This window comes from Vicia villosa, linkage group LG4, assembly GCF_029867415.1.
Source record: "Vicia villosa cultivar HV-30 ecotype Madison, WI linkage group LG4, Vvil1.0, whole genome shotgun sequence".
In the NCBI taxonomy this organism is placed as follows: domain Eukaryota; kingdom Viridiplantae; phylum Streptophyta; class Magnoliopsida; order Fabales; family Fabaceae; genus Vicia; species Vicia villosa.
Window position 1 is genome coordinate 178,276,659 of NC_081183.1, and position 22,767 is coordinate 178,299,425.

Genomic DNA, 22,767 nt, shown 5'->3' on the forward strand with positions numbered 1-22,767 from the left:
GCAATGTATATGCAATGTAATGAATGCAATGTATATGAATGCAATGTGTGTGCAATGTATATGAATGAAATGTGTGTGCAATGTTTTCAAGGATCTTAGAGTTTAGATTTGTTAAAACAAAGAAGAAACAAACATTAGTTAAACAATTTATTTCTTTTTTTTTTGCTTTTTTTTTCTTTGCCTCATTTGGGCTTACAAAACAGAAATAAAGGAAATGAATGATCCCTCAGGTCTCCCATGGACGCTTTCTCTTTGCCCCCAGGAATGTGTTGATCTGCTGTTCTTCTTGAAGCTGTCCGGTGAGCTCTAATATCCTTCTCTCATAGTCTTGACAGTGTGCTTTGAAGGTGTCTCTTTCCTCTTTTAGTTGAACCCAAGATTTTTGCAACTCTTCTAGGTCAGTTGGCATATCCGGGTGTAGAATAACTTGGGGTTCGTCTCCTTCGACCTTTGGCTCAATAGTCACAGGTAGAATAGCGGGATATGGCATAATGAGTTTCTGAGCATGAGTGCGGACCCATCTGAGGTAAGGTTCCATAGGGATAGAATTCCATTGCCCCAAAGTTTTGCTTTCTATTCTATAGACACTATCCCATGCATGTATGAACCTTCGTCGGTGTCTATGAGAATCATTCTCGTAATCAAACACAATGCCACGGATAATCATGTCATGAGGACCGTTGCTCCTTGCATATCCGAATTGGCGTAGAGCTAAAGAGGGATTGTAAGTGATGCCTCCTTTGATGCCAAGGAGTGGTACATTAGGGCACTCTCCACAATGATCAATGATAGTAATGTCTCTTTGAAAGAAGTTGTTCCACCGGATATCTGAATGAGACAAAGACATAATCCTGCGAGACCATTGCATTCTTTGTTCATTTCTCAACATTGATCGGGAAGATGAAATGTAAACCACCTAGCCAGTAGTGGTATACAGCACATGAGAGTTCCTCGTTTCTTCATGGTACGAGTGTGTAGAGAATGTAGAATGTCTCCCAGCAATGTTGGTACCCCGGGTTACGGATTAGGAAAAGGTTGATGATGTGTACACTTATGAACTGGTCGGGATTTGGGAATAAAATTGAAGGATAGAAAAACACTTAGAAAGGGGGGGATTGAATAAGTGTGACTTTAAATCTTGGACGATAAAAATAAATTGCACAATTATTTTTATCCTGGTTCGCTGTTAACGAAGCTACTCCAGTCCACCCCCGCAGAGATGATTTACCTCAACCTGAGGATTTAATCCACTAATCGCACGGATTACAATGGTTTTCCACTTAGTCCACGACTAAGTCTTCTAGAGTATTCTGATCACAACTTGATCACTCCAGGAACAACTGCTTAGACAACTTCTAAGACTTTTCTAGAGTCTACTGATCAACCTGATCACTCTAGTTACAAACTGCTCAGCCAACTGCTAAGACTTCCTAGAGTATACTGATCACACGATCACTCTAGTTCCTTACAACTTAATGTAATCTATTCAAGAGTTTACAAATGCTTCTTAAAAGCTATAATCACAAACTGTGATATTTCTCTTATCGTTTAAGCTTAATCTCACTAAGATATTACAACAGCAATGTAGTGAGTTGATGAAGATTCTGAGCTTTGATTGAATAGCGTTTCAGCAAGTTTATTTTCGTTCAGAGTTGTTAAGAATTGGTAAACCTTGCTTCTCATCAGAACTTCATATTTATAGGCGTTGAGAAGATGACCGTTGAGTGCATTTAATGCTTTGCGTGTTCCGTACAGCATTGCATTTAATGTTATACGCTTTTGTCAACTACCTCGAGCCTTGTTCACGCTGTGTCTACTGACGTTGCCTTTAGTAGCTTTAACGTTCCTTTTGTCAGTCAGCGTAGTCTGCCACCTGTACTTCCTTCTGATCTGATGTTTGTGAATACGACGTTTGAATATCATCAGAGTCAAACAGCTTGGTGCATAGCATCTTCTGATCTTCTGACCTTGAAGTGCTTCTGAGCGTGATACCATCTTCTGATCTTCAGTGCTTCTGATCTCATGTTCTTCTGATGCCATGTTCTGATTCTGCTTCGACCATCTTCTGATGTCTTGCCAGACCATGTTCTGATGTTGCATGCTGAACCATTTGAGACACAACTTCTGAGCGCTGAATTATGCGTACTCTTTATATATATTTCCTGAAAGGGAAATTGCATTGGATTAGAGTACCATATTATCTTAAGCAAAATTCATATTATTGTTATCATCAAAACTAAGATAATTGATAAGAACAAATCTTGTTCTAACAATCTCCCCCTTTTTGATGATGACAAAAACATATATAAATGATATGAATTTGCGATCAGAAAGAGTAGACGGCAAAAGACAAATTACACAGCTATAGCATAAGCATATGAATATGTCTCCCCCTGAGATTAACAATCTCCCCCTGAGATAAATAATCTCCCCCTGAAATAAATACTCGAAGAACTTTGATAAAAGACTTCCCTGATTATTTCGGTAGAGACGATCATATAAGCTTCTGCCTTTAGAGAATTCATAGCTTCTGACTTCTGCTTCCATTGGACAGCTTCAGAACTTGAATTTCTTTAGATCCTTAGAACACTCACAGCTTCTGATTCCTGCTTCCATCGTGGACAGCTTCAGAACTTGAATTTCTTTGATCTTCAGAACATTCACAGCTTCTGACTTCTGCTTCCATTCAGGACAGCTTCAGAACTTGAATTTCTTTGATCTTCAGAACATTCACAGCTTCTGATTTCTGCTTCCATTCAGGACAGCTTCAGAACTTGAGTTTTCTGGATCTTTTAGAACATTCACATCTTCTGATTTCTGCTTCCCTCGGATAGCTTCAGAACTTTGAATGTCTACCAATCATCACTTCATGCTAGATTTGTATCAGAACATTGTTGAATGTACCAGAGCATCATCAGAGCATCTCTACATCCTGAAATGTTACAGAACAAAAACTAAACGACAAAAGTCAGCATGAACGAGTTAGAACATAAAATGTATGTTTGAACACATTATATGTATCAGAGCCATATAGGCTGAAATAATGTATCAGAGCAAATAATGTATCAGAGCCATAACATTATATGTATCAGAGCAAATAGAATTTTGTCAGAACAGGATAGACAATGATATTCAAATTCTATTATCAGTGCTTCTGATCGTGCTTCTGATTCCTGAAGCTTGACAGCACTCAGCTTGCTTCAGTTTCCAAGAGCTTATTCCTTTTACAGAATAACGCTTCTTATGGTTTTGCTTCTAGTGTTTGCTTCTGAAGATTCACTTCACTTCTCTGTACCTGCAAAACACTTAAACCATATAGAACTTGCAGTTCTTGTTAGTGAATGTATGGGAGCCTCTTTACCCAGCAACTGATAGATTTAATCAAATCATTTATCATTTATCTTCTCCCCCTTTTTGTCGTATCATCAAAAAGCAAAAAAGATTCAGAGACAAACAAAACGAAACACACGAAGGAAGAAGATGATTTCATTGAAGTTCAACCAGCAGGTACAGAAGTACATGAAGATAAGAAAGATCAGATGCACAAAGACAGATGCAACGAGAAGAAAGAAACAACACAGACTCAATCTAAGATGGCCCTAGTCTTGACAAGATCTTGGTCAGCATCTCTTGAACCATATTGTTGTGTCCTTCTTGCCTCACCATGAAAGCGCTATACTGATCATTGAGTGAGCTTTGCTCATCCTGTCTCCTCTGAATTTCTTCTAGCGTTTTTGCAAGACGAGAAGGTTCATCAGAAGAAGCTTCACAGCTTTGATCCACAGGAATGACAACTTGATCTGCAGCTTCCATAGAAGTATCATTTGCTGGGATATCCTCAACAGGGTCTGATTCAGCAACATGATCTTCAGCATCTGCTTCTTGCATAGAAGCATCACCATATTCTGCAGCAGGAATTTCCGAGTCTCCATTCTCAAGTGCCTGAAGAATGGCAGCTAGATTCCTTGGAGCAGAAGGACCTTCAACTTCTGGTGGGTCAACAACTTCTGGAATGACCAAGTTTGGATCTTTCTCAGACGGGTTTTCCCTCAGATAGTCAAAGAGAGTCTTGAAATCTCCTAGCAGAACAGGATAATCAGGAATCCAGATAACCATGTCCCTGCATGGGTTTGCTTCCATTGCAGCAGCCAGTCTCAACTGTTCCATCTCATCCACAAAGGGCTTCTCCTCAGCAGCAACACAATTTCTGAGAGGATGGTAGTATATACCATTATCTCCCTCCAGAAGGTAACCAGGGTAACCAGGGGCAGCAGCCACTAGTCTTTTCTGTACTGCTATTGCTTCTACTTGAAAATCCTTGCGAAATCTTCTCTAGAGATTTCTTGTAGAAACATCATCCAGACCATTTAGGAATGCATCCTTCAGAAGGTCTAGACTGCTAATCACCTCAAGTCTGAAAAGTTCCAGGAAGGTATAGGGTTCAGGTTCAGGCGGATTGAAGGTGAATTTGTAGTCAGGATAGAGAAGACAGTAAGGTTCGGAATTTTCGATAGGTAAGGGATGAGATATAGAAGTTGGAAGTACGGTGGATGAGGAAGAAGGGATATCTGAGAGAATGATTGATGAGGATGGAATATCAGAAATGATGGATTGAGACGAGGATGGAGTGTTTGTAAAGGGAATTGGTGAGAGAGATTTATCAGAAGGAGTTGGGGGAAGAATACTTAAAGGTGTGGGGTTTAGAATGGGAGAGGAGGAGGATGATGGAGAAGGATTTGGTAGAGTGAAGTTTACTTTTGGTTCAGATGGAGGTGATTGGAAAGATGGTTTAGGGACAGAAGGAGGTGGAGTAAAGACATTTCTGGAGATTTGTACAGAAGAAGAAGAAGATCTGGTTCTGCGAAAGGAATCTCTGATCCTTTTATCTCTTCGTTCTTTAGAGTCCACCTTGTCAGGATCATAGGTGACCCTCAACTTCTTGGCTCTCTCAGCCTCATTTTCTTGTGCCTTTCTTTTTAGCCTTGCCTGACGTTCCTTTTTATCCTTCTTCAGAATATCATCTTTGGATGGAAGTACTCTGCCACGGATCCAAGCAGGATCAACGTCTGATTGCTTCCTCACACAATCTTCCAAGTAAAACTTGACAACTTGATCAAGTTCTTTATGATACAAAGATATGAATCCTTCAACAGCAATTCTTCTTGACAGAATGTCAGGAAAGCTTGTGCACATAACAGGTACATTCTTAATGACTTCCAGTCCGAACAGATCAACACCATTGAAGATGGGACCTTGAGTTACTCCAAGAAAATGCGAGGCATTACAATTTCTGATGGAGTCCACCACTTTGCTTTCAATCAGAATGTCTGAAATCATCCTTCCGAAAGGAATGGTTGTTCTTGGAATATGAGGGTACTTCGCCCTTTCATCTTCTCTTGAATCAAAGATAGAGGTTTTCAGATTCTCAAATAGAATATGAGAGATGTTGATCTCTATCTTTTTTCCAATGCAGAAAAGAGTATACTTGTGAGTCGGACTGATGTAGGAGGAGCAGCGCATCTTTTTTCTATGGTGAAGAGAACCCAGAATAATCTCAGCCCATACTTTATAAAAAGGCTTTAAGTTGCCCGTAAAATGAGAATCAGTTCCAACAACCGTAGAGATTTGTTTTTCAACTAAAGTCCAGTCAACTGTATGGGGTTGAAACTCAGACCAACCTTCTTCATCATCAAGATTGTACAGCTTTCTGATGAGTTTCTCAGTGATAGTCACTTCATGCCCTAGCACGAATGAAATGATGGCAGTTGGGGTAACTGTTGCATGTACCCAAAACTCCTTTACAAGTTCAGGATAAATTGGACCAACCAATCTATCAAGATATTTAGACCATCCTTGCTCAAAGATTCTTGCATCACACTGAAAGCCATTTGCTTTAAGGTTGTTGACGTCCACAGCCGATTCACATAGAACTTCCAGTTCTTTCGTGGGTATTAAGCATGTTTTCAACGGAGCATCATTTTTGCTTAAACGGTTCTGTGTGGAAGTGATACTATCTTTAGAGATTGATGAACGAGAAGATGGATTCATTATGATAATGCTTTGAGATCAAATCAAGAACTAGGGTTTGAAGAGAGATGCAACGAGGTGAATGCACAAAAAAGAGAGAAAGAGAGAAAAAGTGGGAATGAAGATGAAGCGGGTTATTTAAAAGATTTAAAAAGAAATCATTATGCATTTAATGAGAAATGACATTAGGAGAGAGAACACAGTAAATGAAATGATTTAATACAGTTACCTAGGTCGGTGTCTTTTCACTTGCACGTTTTGTACAAACCGTACAGACACGTGTTCATCATCAGATAATAGATGACAGCTGTAAATATCAGAGAGATTTTACGCCTTCAAATTCTGATTACTGCTTCTGAAATGATCTAATTTCTCTTCTGGAAATACTCCTTCTGAAGTGTGCTGATATAAGTCTGAATGATCTTCTGATCCATTACTTCTGATGTACACAGCTTCTGGAGGTTCACTTCTTTGTTCTGCAGCTTCTGATAAGACAAAACTGTATCTGCAGAAATTCTTAAGCTCTTTGATTCATCAGAAACAAGTTTATCATCAAAACAGATGTTTATTGATTTGTCCACAATCAATGTTTCAATGTTGTATATTCTGTAGCATTTAGAGCATTCAGAATACTCAAGAAAGAAACATCAAAGCCTTAGAGGCAAACATCATAGATGGTTCCAAGACTAATAAGCTTCTTTTCTGAATTCCTACAAACATAGTTTCTTCAACAGATTTAAGAACCAGAACTTGGAAGACAATCTTTCTTCCCTTCAAGTGTTGAGAGCAACTTGAGTCCAGGTGTCATGTCATGTTGAATGTTGTCTTCTTTGTTATCAAGAGAATCTGCAAAAGAAATAATCTTTTTCTTTGGTACCCACATCTTCTTGGGTCCTTTCTTGTTAGATTTTCTCAAGTTCTGATTGAACTTGGGTTTGACATTATAAGCAATAAGAGGAACAGCATGATAATTTTTAATATGAGTTTCATGATATTTCCTGGGTTGTGTCACATGCTTCTTGGTGTGTGTTATGTGAAAACTTTGTGCATGTGAAGTGTGCCTAATATCATGAGAGTGGCCATACTTGAACTGATCATACAATGGCTTGTATGTGATTTTCATTTCATCAACAGGTTCAAGTTTGTATGGGGTTTCACCCTCAAAACCAATGCCGACTCTTTTGTTTCCAGACACAGCATATATCATAGAAGCTAGCTGAATTCTGCCAATACTTCTAGATAAGAACTTCCTGAAACTTAAATCATATTCTTTCAGAATATGGTTTAGACTAGGAGTGGATTTTTCTGAATCAGAAGGGGATCCAACATTATTGGATAATTTTAAGAGTTTTTCTTTTAATTCAGAATTCTCCAACTCAAGCTTCTTTGTTTCAAATTCAAATTGCTTTTTCAGCTTTTTGTATTTGAGACTAATCTGAGACTTGAGTTCCAGAAGTTCAGTTAGACCGGAAACTAACTCATCTCTAGTAAGTTCAGAAAATACCTCTTCAGAATCTGATTCTGATGTAGATTCTGATCCGTCATCTTCTGTCGCCATCAGCGCACAGTTGGCCTGCTCATCTTCTGAATCATCTTCTGACTCATCCCAGGTTGCCATAAGACTTTTTTTCTTATGAAACTTTTTCTTGGGACTTTCCTTCTGAAGATTTGGACATTCATTCTTGTAGTGTCCAGGCTCATTGCATTCATAGCACATGACTTTCTTCTTGTCAAATCTTCTATCATCAGAAGATTCTCCACGTTCAAATTTCTTTGAACTTCTGAAGCCTCTGAACTTCCTTTGCTTGGTCTTCCAGAGTTGATTTAGCCTTCTGGAGATCAAGGACAGTTCATCTTCTTCTTCAGATTCTGATTCTTCAGGATCTTCTTCTTTGGCCTGAAACGCGTTAGTGCATTTCTTGATATTAGATTTTAATGCAATAGATTTACCTTTCTTTTGAGGCTCATTTGCATCCAGCTCAATCTCATGGCTTCTCAAGGCACTGATCAGCTCTTCCAGAGAAACTTCATTCAGATTCTTTGCAATCTTGAATGCAGTCACCATAGGACCCCATCTTCTGGGTAAGCTTCTGATGATCTTCTTCACATGATCAGCCTTGGTGTATCCTTTGTCAAGAACTCTCAATCCAGCAGTCAGAGTTTGAAATCTCGAAAACATCTTTTCAATGTCTTCATCATCCTCCATCTTGAAGGCTTCATACTTCTGGATTAAGGCAAGAGCTTTTGTCTCCTTGACTTGAGCATTTCCTTCATGAGTCATTTTCAAGGATTCATATATATCATAGGCCGTTTCCCTGTTAGATATCTTCTCATACTCAGCATGAGAGATATCATTCAGCAAAACAGTTCTGCATTTATGATGATTCCTGAAAAGCTTTTTCTGATCATCATCCATTTCTTGCCTTGTGAGCTTTACGCCTCTGGCATTTACAGGATGTTTGTAACCATCCATCAGAAGATCCCATAGATCACCATCTAGACCCAGAAAGTAACTTTCCAGTTTATCTTTCCAGTATTCAAAGTTTTCACCATCAAATACCGGCGGTCTAGTATAACCATTGTTATCGTTGTATTGCTCAGCAGAGCCAGATGTAGATGCAGGTGTAGGTGTAGTCTTTTCACTTTCATCAACCATCTTTTACTGAAGCGTTTTTCTCTTCCTGAATCTTTTCTAAACACGGTTAAGTGCTTGCACCTTAGAACCGGCGCTCTGATGCCAATTGAAGGATAGAAAAACACTTAGAAAGGGGGGGATTGAATAAGTGTGACTTTAAATCTTGGACGATAAAAATAAATTGCACAATTATTTTTATCCTGGTTCGCTGTTAACGAAGCTACTCCAGTCCACCCCCGCAGAGATGATTTACCTCAACCTGAGGATTTAATCCACTAATCGCACGGATTACAATGGTTTTCCACTTAGTCCACGACTAAGTCTTCTAGAGTATTCTGATCACAACTTGATCACTCCAGGAACAACTGCTTAGACAACTTCTAAGACTTTTCTAGAGTCTACTGATCAACCTGATCACTCTAGTTACAAACTGCTCAGCCAACTGCTAAGACTTCCTAGAGTATACTGATCACACGATCACTCTAGTTCCTTACAACTTAATGTAATCTATTCAAGAGTTTACAAATGCTTCTTAAAAGCTATAATCACAAACTGTGATATTTCTCTTATCGTTTAAGCTTAATCTCACTAAGATATTACAACAGCAATGTAGTGAGTTGATGAAGATTCTGAGCTTTGATTGAATAGCGTTTCAGCAAGTTTATTTTCGTTCAGAGTTGTTAAGAATTGGTAAACCTTGCTTCTCATCAGAACTTCATATTTATAGGCGTTGAGAAGATGACCGTTGAGTGCATTTAATGCTTTGCGTGTTCCGTACAGCATTGCATTTAATGTTATACGCTTTTGTCAACTACCTCGAGCCTTGTTCACGCTGTGTCTACTGACGTTGCCTTTAGTAGCTTTAACGTTCCTTTTGTCAGTCAGCGTAGTCTGCCACCTGTACTTCCTTCTGATCTGATGTTTGTGAATACGACGTTTGAATATCATCAGAGTCAAACAGCTTGGTGCATAGCATCTTCTGATCTTCTGACCTTGAAGTGCTTCTGAGCGTGATACCATCTTCTGATCTTCAGTGCTTCTGATCTCATGTTCTTCTGATGCCATGTTCTGATTCTGCTTCGACCATCTTCTGATGTCTTGCCAGACCATGTTCTGATGTTGCATGCTGAACCATTTGAGACACAACTTCTGAGCGCTGAATTATGCGTACTCTTTATATATATTTCCTGAAAGGGAAATTGCATTGGATTAGAGTACCATATTATCTTAAGCAAAATTCATATTATTGTTATCATCAAAACTAAGATAATTGATAAGAACAAATCTTGTTCTAACAAAAACCAACCCATAGATCAAAAGGGCCATAACCTCCTCAAAAGCTGGATAACTTTTGTTTTCTAGCAGTAGTCGAGCCTTTTCCAATAAGAACTTGGCAAGCAAACCCTTAACTCCACTCTTTGTTTCCCAATTGGACTTGATTTCTGATTTTCGCAGATGTAAAGCAGCAGCAATGACTTCAGGTTTTGGAATCCTTTCTAAACCAGTGAAAGGTAATTGATTTCGAACAGGCAATCCAATTAGTTCAGAGAATTCTTCCAAAGTGGGTACTAACTGGTAATCAAGAAAGGTAAAGCAATGATGTTCAGGGTCAAAGAACTGGAACAGGACCCGCATCATGTCTTCTTCAAATTTTGAGGTAACCAAATGGAGTAGGTGACCATGCCTTTCGGTGAATTGAACATTCCTGGGGAATTCTGATACTAAGTCTTTTAGTTCAGATGGTACCGTTGAGATGTTGATTCGGATGTAATCTCGGTTGGCGGGAGCCATTACCTGCAAAAACAAAGGTAAACTCTTTGATCCTTGAAGTGTTTTGTGAGAAAATGATATGCTTATGATGCAAACATGTGGCACACAAAAACAAATCAAACAATAGCCTTAGGTTTAAAGGCTTGCATGGAGCTGATAGGTGATACCCTCCCCACTGAAGTTGAGTTGGTTAAAACCTGTCCTAGAATAGTATTCGGGTTCTATGATCCTTGGAAGTAACATCTCAATACGGCGCTCGAGCGGCCGATCAAAATATTCCTCGAGGATAACTAACTTCGATCAATTTCAAAGCTAGCCACTTAATAGGCCATAAGTCAAGTTCAACTAAAAAGGTTCTAAGACAAATTAGTGTTTAATGACATTTCGGAAGCCTAATATACTCCTTGATCGTTTTCAAGGGACATCAGTATAAACCAAAGTATCGCACTAACGATGACTACCAGATCAACCGTATCGGTACATGCCATACAGTTTCCTTGGTCTATTGTCATATACTTAAGGTATCTCGAGATTCGGGTTAGAATCTTTCACACAAGCAAAATACCCAAACAAACCTTTGAAAAATAGAGCAATCAAGTCAAACAATTGAAAACATCGAAGTAATCTATTCTCTTAAGGTAACCCCTTTAGAAAACATTTTGTTTTTTGAAAGTGATTCCCCAGCAGAGTCGCCAGTTCTGTGGACCTCCGTTTTTCGGGCCATACCTCTGAGCGGGAGAGATACGTGAACTGACTCTTTTTTATCGCTTATGCTTTCGCATTTTTGAAAATTCACAGAGTCGCCACCGACCTTTTATTTTATCCAATTAAGGAAAGGTTTATAAAAGAAACAGAAAAAAGACCTTTAAGAAATTCTGGGTAAGGGGGTAGGTTATACAAAGGGAAGGTGTTAGCACCCTTTGTATCCATGGTTATCCATGGGCTCTTAAGTTTGCTTAGCTCACTTGTTTTTCGATCACTTTTCAATTGCTTTAGAATGCTCATATGTGGTTTCAAATACCTTTGTAAATTGAATTTGTAATGATCCTTGTGCGGATGTATACAAAATGTTTGTTTATCTTTCGAAAGATGTTTTGAAAAGAACGTTAACTTCGTAATGATCCGTGTTTGGATGTATACAAAATATTGTCTTTTTGGAAAGTTTTGTTTTGAAAAACAACAGTGTATGAGAATTTTGTTTGTTTTGATTTGAGCAAGCAAACTAGGAGGTCTACCCTGAGTTGTAAGGTCTTTATCCTATTTCCTTTAAAAATCTATCCTTTCACCGGATACAAACAAAAGGTTCGATTTTGTACTCGAAACAGTAGAATTTTGACTTTGATTTTGAAAAGAATGAGAAGGGATTACCTTAAAAGGTGCAAGTGTGATTGTGATTGGATTCAGATATTTTATCTTTGAAGTTAGTGATCTAACGGTTCAATTTTATCTTTGACATACACGCAGTTTATATTTGCTGGAAATTAAAATGCGGAAATGTAAAGTGCGGAAAGTAAATCTACGCTATTACATCGATTGTGCAGGAAATGTAAACTAAGCCTATTTACATGATTTTGACATCCTATACATTTATCTAGGAATTTAAATTGCAAGAAAAATAAAAGGCATATTTTTGGATTTTTTATGATTGATTTTAATTATAATTAATGCATGATTAATTAAATTAAAATGAAGAAAAAAGATGAAAATAGATTTAAACCTAGAAATTAAGTTTAAAATATGTACAAAATATTTGTCAATTAATTTTAAAACAAAACTAATTTTTTTGGAATTTTTGAAATTGATTTGAAATTGATTTGAAATTGATTAAGCTAATTAATACATAATTATACAAATAATTATACAAATAATTAAAACTTAAAGAGAAAATTATTCAAAATATGTACAAAATTAGTCTATAATATATAAACAATATTTTATATAAAGAACAATTTTTTTATGATTTTTTGATTGGTTAGAATAATTAAAAAGCAAATATATAAATATATACTAATTAATTATGCAAAATATTGAAATTATAAAATATTTTTATTTCAGAAAATAAAATATTATTTTAGAAACTTAAAAATATTTTTTGTGTATTTTTTGGATTTTTGAAACTATTTTTAATTAATTTTGCAAAGAAATTAAAATAAAAATAGAAATATATAATTAATGATCCAGTGTGGTATTTAAATAAAGTCCATGGTATAGGGCTTCATTCTGATGCATTGGATGAATTAATAAATGAGATCTGATGGCTCAGATTGTGAGGGTCCACGACTTGTGACACGCCTGCAAACACTGAAACCAAAGGTTAATTTAAAAAAAACGCGCGCGTGCTGTCCAATGAGGTGAGGACACCTCATCGTCTTCAACCTCTCGCCAGGACCTTTAATAGCGCTTTTATGAAAAAAGCGCTGTAATTGATGAGCTTCAGACCTGCAAAATAGCGAATAGGGGTAAACCTGAAAAGAAATTTGGCGCGATATGTCCATTCGATTCGTCTTGTTCCACTGAATTCAACCATGCTCTTAATTTGTTCTGATTTTGGCTCTAACTAAAAACCCTAAATTTGAGCTGGAAAACCCTAAAATGGTAGATTCGTATACAAGCATCCAAAGCTCAATTAAACTTCCAGAAACGATCTACACACCACACTAAGTTCAAATATATATCTACATCTTGCTAGATATGCGTGTGTTATGAGATATAAGTTGGTTTTAGTTTGAACAAACCGTGAGGTATAATGGATGATTCTGAGTGCTTCAAGGCTTGAAACTGATTGGGATATGTTCAATGATGATTGAGGATTGTATTTAAGTGTTTAGTTTGAACTGAAACGAGCTAGAAATTAAAATTCGAATTTTAAATTTCTTTGAAAAATTCAAGTTGTTACAAATATGTTACAAGCATTCTACTGGCTATGAACTCGTGTCTCCTTGATTGCTGAAGTATGATAGCTCTTTTATAGGCCAAGAGCTGCTTGGAAGTGAAGCTAAGAAGCATTCATTAGCTTTGTGGAATCTTGACTTTTTCAACATGAGTAGCTTTGCATTTAAGCCACCATGGCTTGATTTTCCACCCTCCTTCTGTTTGTACTTGGCTTGGGGTAGAGTTGAATGATTCTCTTGATGAGTCATGCTTGGTTTGTAAGCTATTCTTTATCCATCCATTTTTCTTTTTTAATTTAATCTTATATGTGATAAAATTAAACCAAAAATGAATAAAAAATGGAGTGGGCCTTGTCTTGGTCGTGGGAGGCCCATAATATTATGGTAATGATGTTTGAACCATGAAAACTTGGCCCCATTTGGAAAAAATGCATTTTTGAGCAATGTTGGTTTTATGCATTTTCCAAAATTTAGCCAACTTCAACAAGGTGTAAATCCCTCAATTTTTGTCATATGAAGGAGTTCTTGCACTTTTTGGAAACCTCAAAGAGTCCTCTAACCAATGTCTTTGGTCTCATGTCAAAATGATTTTTGATGCTCTTTGTGTGTCCTTTTGAAAAAAGTGTCTTTTTGTTGACTTTGAAAATGACCTGTAATGTCTTTGGTCATATTTTTCAAATGGTGAATGCAATGACCATGGGATCAATTGCATTTGAAAGATAATTGAATTTCCTTCAAAATGAGCTTTGGTTTGAATTTTTTGGATGAAGGATGAGAGAGTTATGACCAGTCAAAGTTGAGTTGACTTTTCAGGCAAAAACCCTAATTTTGAATCTTAGGGTTTTGTTGATTTTTGATCTTTCCTTGATGAATTATGATCATCCAATGATCAAATGATGAATCCTTTGACAAAATATGGACTTTGACAAAAAATTTCATTTTTGACTGTCTGTTGACTTTTTGGTCAAACGGGTCGTCTGTTGACTGTTTGAGCTGCTGACGGTGCGTCTGTGTGAATTGAAGTTTGAAAATTTGTATGATGGTACTTTGAGATATACGGATGTGCATGAAATCCATTTGAGGTATCAAAAACTTGTTTCTCCTGTAAAAACAATAAAACCCTAGTCAGGGACTGTTTGTGTAGGAGACAGTTAAGCGTACCTGATTTTTGTGCAGTGTTGAGTCTCTGCTAATCGCGTGATATTCAGAAGAATTCTAGAACAAAAATCTTGGAATTTTGAATTGTAAAAGATTGATTTGATTGATGGTACAAAACACTGAGAATTATACTGCCAGCAGTTTGGCTGTCAACTGACTGTTCAGGTATTGACGTAGCAGTTAGAGTGAAAAATCAACAGTCAAAGTTAATTTTCTTTTTTTTTTGTTGTTTTTGTTTTTTGTTTTATGTGAAAAATGAAAGTTTATTTACATGACTTGTTAAAAAAACACAGACATAATAAATAACTAATATTTACTGTATGCGGGCAAAATTACCGATAATAACCCTGAAAATCATTTAATGCACAGAAAAAATGAATATTTGACTGGCAGAAAACACACAAAATATTATCTGAGTAATTAAGCAATATTATGACAAATAGTACAACATTTAATACTGACAGTACAAATATTACATACTATATTGAATAGTACGAATAAATGGTACATTTAAGAAATAAGAAATACGGCAAATTTTAAGAATGACGATTGATAACCCATGCTACAAATAGTAACATGTAGATGATTGGGAGCATAAGCATCCCAGGTCCACAGTGTTCCGGGCTATGTAGACAGAAGAAAGACATGATCACCGTAGCAATGGTGATGACCATAAGAAAACACGTTTGCCACCGCTTCGCCATTTTGTCGGGGAAGAAGAAAGGATGGATTATGAAGTAGAAATTTGAGAGATGAATTAGAATTTGATGTGATATTTTTATGAAAAAATGAGAGGTATTTATAGAGTGGAAAGAAGGATAGAGACGTTGGGGAATGATGTGATTCCGTACAAAAGGAAAATTTGAGTGGAAGTAAGATTTGAAAGAAAGTGTATGATAGTGTTGGGAAAAAGAGAGATGTAGAGAATAAAGTTAGGATTTGATTTTTGAAAAAGAGATTTGAAAAGATTTTTGAAAATAATGGAATATAGTACAAAAATTAGTGGGAAACAAAAGATAATAATAATCTACTTGTTACCAGTACAGTCTGAGTTTCCTGATTCTGCGCCTGCAAAAAGATTTTAACTCTGTACCAATTGTGTCAGTACTATTTATCTGTAAATAAATAAATAGCATGTGTGAAGTAATAAACAGTATTTGGCGTTTGCGTAAGAATAAATTCAACTGCAAGCCAAATTACTGTATAAGAAAAATTCTAAAAACTAAGTATTTCATATGTCAGGATATTTGTTGAAATAAAAATCCATGATTATATGAGACTCTTAATTTTCAGATTGGAGTTTTCTTGAAAAAAGATGCGGGCAAATTTCGGGGTATAACAAACCCCCCATATTTTGGTTTCCACTAAAAGATTGCATAAATTGTCGCATTTGTGCTTCCATATCCGATTGTCTTTTCGCCATGACCTCCATTTCCCGCTGATGATCATTCCGCATTGCCATCATTTGGGCCTCCATTTGGGCTTTCAGTGCCGCTTCACGTTCCGCCGCCTCACGCCTCACCTCATTTACCGCCAATTGTCTTAGGGTTTCTCTCTGTTCATCTGTTAAAATTACAGGACGTGAGCCTCCTTCCCCGTCGAGAACTCTTTGATATAGAGTTCTATCATCAGGTCTCAAGGTGCCTACCAAATTTCCACCACCAAAAAAACACCCGTTAGGCCCCTTGCCGCCAATGACTTTACTCCAAAGATAAAAATCCACATCCGGATGAAGCGGCTCTCCCGGTCTTGGAGTATACTGAGGATTAACAGTCAGAAATTGTACAAGCAATGCCTGATAATCATCCTACACATACAAAAAAAGTTAAATATAATTTAGTTGCCACATGAATTTCACGCCACAAATTTAGTTGCCACATGATTTTCACGCCACAACATCTCACATGCCACATGAAAATTATAACACCCCAATTCTACCTGTCGGAATTAATTAATAAATCAGAATAATAAAACTTCATCAACAAATTAAGGAATCACATATTCATGGTTTCCACTTTGCAATATTTTTTGCATCATCAGGTTAATATTCATTCGGATATGCCGATCATATCATCAATTATCATATAAGCACACACACACACACACACACACACACACACACACACACACACACACACACACACACACACACACACACACACACACACACACACACATATATATATATATATATATATATATATATATATATATATATATGCACACGGCAGAGGATACATTATCATTTATGCCATACATAAGCATTTACATCAGTTCAGAATCGGCACTTTTATCACCAATTTAATTCATATATATCAACACTTTATCGGCACTTCACAATCGCCACCAAATACATCACAATTCATCGCTTACAGAAATACCGATAACTTAAAAAAATAATACCGATAGGTTAACTAAATATAATACCCAACTTAACCAAATAATACGGATAGCTTAACCAAATATAATACGGATAGCTTAACCAAATATAATACCCAACTTAACCAAATAATACCGATAGCTTAACCAAATATAGTACCGATAGCTTAAGCAAATATAATACCCAACTTAACCAAATAATACCGATAGCTTAACCAAATATAATACCCAACTTAACCAAATAATACAGATAGCTTAAAAAAATAATACTGATAGCTTAAATAACTTACCATAGCTTTTTGTGTATGATTGTCAACAAAAGCTCTTGTTTTCTTTTTTCGAGTCCTCGCAACCAGCTCGGTCATAAGTGGTGGTCTATTTAATTCCTTAGTCTAAATAACAAAATAAACTATAATTAATAATATCAATTATTAATTGAAATTATAACTTTAAGAAGTGGTAATAATTATTACCATGCGTCGAACATGCTCAGCACTGCTTATACTTCCAACAGCATTAAGGCAACCACCCTTTTCATATGCTCTCATCTTCTTTGCATTTTCAGATTTGGCCGCAAACTCATCATCTCCCAATATTTAAGAAGTTCCCGAAAGATTTCTTCTCCTATCCAACTGGGACGGATGCCATGAAGTTCCCAACGCTTTCTAACACGTTGTAGCATGTCAGAAAGTCGCCTTGCAGTTCTACCATAATAATATTTTTTAATCTGTCTCTCTTTCATTGGTTCCCACACACATTTTTCCTGCAATAAAAGTAGATAAAATAAAAGTTAGATAAATGTAGTGAAAAAGTCATTTAAATAACAATAACTTAAACAATAAATTAAGTATACCTGAAAATGCGTAAACCAATGTTCGCTATCATCTCCCTTAACATCTTTAAAAGTCTTTATAAGTTTTTTATAATTTTGTTGAATTATATAACTTATAACTTTGGCAGCAGTCCGACTCGGCGTGAATCTAAACAACATTAATTGAATTAACATTAATTATAAAGTTATAAAAAATGGAAACGTATACTTAAATAAAAATTGATAAATAAGAAACTTACGAGCTTCCTTCGGGCCTAATAAAAAATCTCCCGTCAATGATATGAATCTGACTCGGATCATCATCCCCTCGAAGATCGCTCCCATCCAACTGATCATCCGTAGTCTCATCCTCCGCAGTCTCATCCTCCGCCTGATCATCATCCTGTGGGGGCACATGTGGGGGATGTGGGGTGCGACCAGTCTGCTGGAAAGATGGTGGGGTGGGACCAGTCTGTGTGGGAGGTGGAAAACTAGATCCTCCAGTCTGCTGGAAAGATGAGGGACTAGTCTGTGTGGGAGGTGGAAAACCAAATCCTCCGGTCTGCCGGAAGGATGGGGGCACATGTGTCTGCTGGAAGGATGGGGGCACCTGTGTCTGCTGGAAGGATGGGGGCATCTGTGTCTGCTGGAAGGATGGGTAACCAGGTGGTGGTGGGGTAATAAAAGACGGACTGTCATATGGATACATAGAGGAGAGTAGTGGCAGAAAACCCTGAGTACTGGCCATGGACATACGATTAACCTGACTCTGCGGGGGAGGACACGTGGCCAACTGAGGTGACTGACATACTACTACTCGTGGGCGTTGGTGCTTCTTCTTACCACTATTAGCTACACCCTTACCTTTATCAGGTCGGGGTGGCATTTTACCTATTTATAGAGATTACACAATTAATATAAATATATTCAACAAATGGTTCACTAAGTAAAATTATAAAAATATAATCTCAACAACTGGTTGTCATTAACACATTCAATACATAGTTCATTAAGTGAAATTATAAAAATACATTTTCAACAACACATATTCATTATTCTAAATCTTCATGCTCGTCATCCACATCATTCTCATTATTTGATGTGATATTGTCCTCAGATGCAATATCTTCACGCTCTTCATCCAATATAGACGAATCAACTAGATGCCCCTCAACCATTGTATCAGACAAACTTGTAGTTTGTTCATCTGCAATCACATCATTAATTTGTTCCACTTCATCAACTTGGAAAGCAAGATCTTCTTCCACTAGATCGTCAGATTCAATATGACCCATTGGTTTTGTTTTTATGACAACACACCACCCTCGTTTAAGTGGCACAAATGAAGGATAAGGAACATAGTAAACTTGCCTAATAATATGTGACATTATGAAAGGGTCATACTCTTTGTACCTCCGGTCCATTTGAATCTCAACAGTACCATATGTCCTATCTATTTTTGTGCCTCTAGTTGGATCATACCATTCACAATAAAACAAGACAACTTTATTTTCCGAGTCCAAGTAAGTGTACACCAACTCGTAGATATGTTTGTTATATACATTCTATAAAAATAATACATATTATATATAATATTTTTTCGTTTTTATAAAATCTATAATTATAACATTCTAAAAGTTATAACATCCTAATATTCTATAATTATAATAACATCCTAATATTCTGTTTATATATATATATACATTCTAAAAATTATAACATAAAATCTATTTAAATTCTCACCTTATCACAACCACAACTTAATGTTTTTTTATAAAATTTAACCGAAAAAATCAACTTGACTAAGAATGATTTGATTAATATGTAAGGTTTATTAAATAAAAGACTAAAATAAAACCTTAAATTAAGTTAAAAGGTCAAAAATACATTAAAGTAAAAAATACATTAAAACTATACAATACATTGTATCACACACGATCACTTTATCAATTTCTTCTCTATCAATTATTCTTATAAATGATAGTTCTTCTTCTTATCATCACTCATATCCTCCTCTAGTTAATCAATCATCTTTGTCAGCAAAATGAATTTATAATTATGTTGAAAAATTAATCAAGAAGTTGCTGAAAAGTGCTATGATCACATATAAAAATCTATTTTTATTAAAATCTATTCTTATAAATTATATATATACATTCTAAAAATTATAACATAAAATCTATTTTTATTAAATCTATATATGTTTCTAATTAGATAAATTAACTAATAATGACATATAAAAATAACTATATATCAAAAAATAAATTATATATCAAATTAACCTATAATCACATTAAAAAATAAATAATACATACTATAAATAATACATACTATAACATATAAATAGTACATACTATAACATATAATCACATCAAAAAATAAATTATATATCAAATTAACCTATAACATATAATCACATAAAAAAAAAATAAAATTAGATAAATAAAATTGAAAAAAGATACCTCAATGAACTTGAACAATATTTAGTGAGCTCTTATAGTTGAATCAAAATAAAAAATTCTTCACCTACACATATTAAATCAAAATCAGATTATTAGCAAAAAATTAAAAAAAAAATGGACAAGAACAAGTGAAGATTGATTGCATACCTGGAAATGGGGGATTGTATGCAAAATTTGAGACTGAAAATGGTGGATTGAAGAGGGAGGAGGGTTGAAGAGGGAGGAGAGGAAGAGGGTTTGGGGGAAGATGAAGATTGAAATGGGGGTTCTGGGAAGAGGAGCTGTACGCGAATGGGTATATTAATTTTAGCGACGTGATTTTCACGTGTCTAGGTTGCGAAGTGAAAATCACGTCGCAACAGCCTAACAGTAATAAACGTGTCAGTCAACTGCACGCATGACTGCACAGATAACTTGGCGTGGTATTCTAAAAACGCTTGCGACGTGATATACACGCCGCAACAAAAAAATGAAAATTTGAAATTCCCCCTTTGTCAGTCTACTTTACCTGTTTTGAATTTCTTTTTTTTTATTTAGTGTTTGCGACGTGTTTTTCACTTCGCAAATGTTTTTTTTAAAATAATATTTCTGACACCCCATGTGCCAACGTTGGTTTTAGTTTCTTAATATTAAAAACTTATAGTGATGTGATTATCATGTCGCAACTCACTTTTTTGAGCCACGTGATAATCACGTCGCAAAATTAGGTGGCTATATCACATTTTTCTTGTAGTGTATTTATTGATATTTCATTTTTAATGTGTTTTGTAGGCTATGCAAAGGTGTGGTCTGCCCATACCTTGTGGTGCTTTCAACAATGATGGATCCATATATGCTTACGCCGTATGTTTCATATTGCTGCTTTTAAAATTGTAGTAGTTATTTACTTTCTAATCAATGAGCCAATTTTTGTGATAACATCACATTTATCGTCTTCATTTATTTTCTGGTGATTGAGAGTGGGTTAATGTGATGTTCACTTGAAAGTGCACTCAAATATGCCTATTCAGTCCTTGAGTTCAAATTAATAAATTTTTTTGAAACATATCCTAAATTAAAAGTCCTAATTTATGAATTTAGCCACTAAATGCCCACCCCCAAATAAACAATATTAAGAATGTCTAATAAACAATATTAAGAATATCTAATAATACATGAATCTTTATATTGTGTTATAGCTAAAACACAATATGAATTGCCTAAATCCCATTTGTGAATATGCTTTGTTTTCCTGTCAGTTTTATGCATATGCTCTGTTTTGTATGAACTTGCTTAAAGACAAGATAACTTTTCTTGCTTTTTATGTACATGTTGTATGTATTGGAATCAATTAACTTTATTTGGCTCTGAAACTTTTACACGTGAAATCACAATCCAGCTAATACAAAGAACTGCATTTATTTGCACTTGCACTTGCCACAGGTACACTTGTGCATGAAGGCATACATATGTGCATATTTGTGTTTAAATTGTTGAATTTAAATTAATTGGACTGATGAAAATGAAGGAATATAAAAGAAACAAAATCAGAACTCTCTTTATTTCGTTTTCACATGTCAAGTACACTTGTGCATGAAGCCATACATATGTGCATACTAGTGTTTAAATTGTTGAATTTAACTAATTAGACTGATAAAATGAAAGAACATAAAAGAAATAAAATCAGAATTCTTTCCTTATTTTGATATATCTTAGTTTTCATCTGTCTTTAATTATCATAATGCACCCAATGGCCAATTTTATTCTTGTTTAGTTCTCATTTTTCTCAGGACTCTGAAGTTTATTCTATTGTTTCATTTGAGGCAGGCAATGTTATCATCAGATGTTGAAGTGCAGAATTCAGATTCGTCATCATCATATGCAAATGTTATTAAACTGCAGAATTCTGTAATGCAAAATGTTACAGACCCTTGGGGTAGATATCTCCCACCTGTCTTGGATCAGGAGATACAGAAAGTTACAATATTTTTGTCTATGCGGCTGCATTTAAAATCATGTGCAAGATAACATTAGAGGAAAGTGTCGGAATATCAAGACCAGGACCTATTAACCAATCTTCTCAACAATACTAACTTAAAAAAAACATGGGTGTTCAATTGCTAGTTTTATATTTCTTGCGAAGGAAAGGTGTTATTCTGAAAGAGGATTGCCCTTTTAGAGGGAAAGTTTATAAGTCGGAAGCAAAGAGAAACATAAGGAAGGTGGTTGTCAAAATTAAGGGATATTATAAAGTAACCGAGCTACACAGAGTGAAGTATCTGATTAGAAACTCTGGATCTGTGATTAGAATATTCAAGTTTGACAGTAATTGTGTATACTTGAATTTGGTACTACTTTATTTATTTGAGTGTTTGTTATTTTTATACAAAATACAATTTACTAATTTAGTTTTTAAACTGTTTTGTAGGATTCTATTTACAGAAGAAACTAAAAGTTGGAAGAGATGATCATGTGGTGTTGATAATTGGATTTGGAGAGGTAACTATTCTAGGAGGGGAAGTAATCAAAGTATGGTTACCTCCTCTCCTTGAATAGTTACCTCTCTGAATCCAATTATCAATACCACATGATCATCTACTTCCAACTTATAATTTCTTCTGTAAATAAAATCCTACAAAAACAGTTTAAAAACTA

General features: G+C 35.6%; 1 pseudogene; it reads left to right on the forward strand.

The window, feature by feature from the left end:
• The window catches only part of LOC131598399 (protein RAE1-like), a 38,823-nt pseudogene extending 16,683 nt beyond the window's left edge, over positions 1 to 22,140 (forward strand).
• Positions 22,141 to 22,767: the final 627 nt, after the last annotated feature.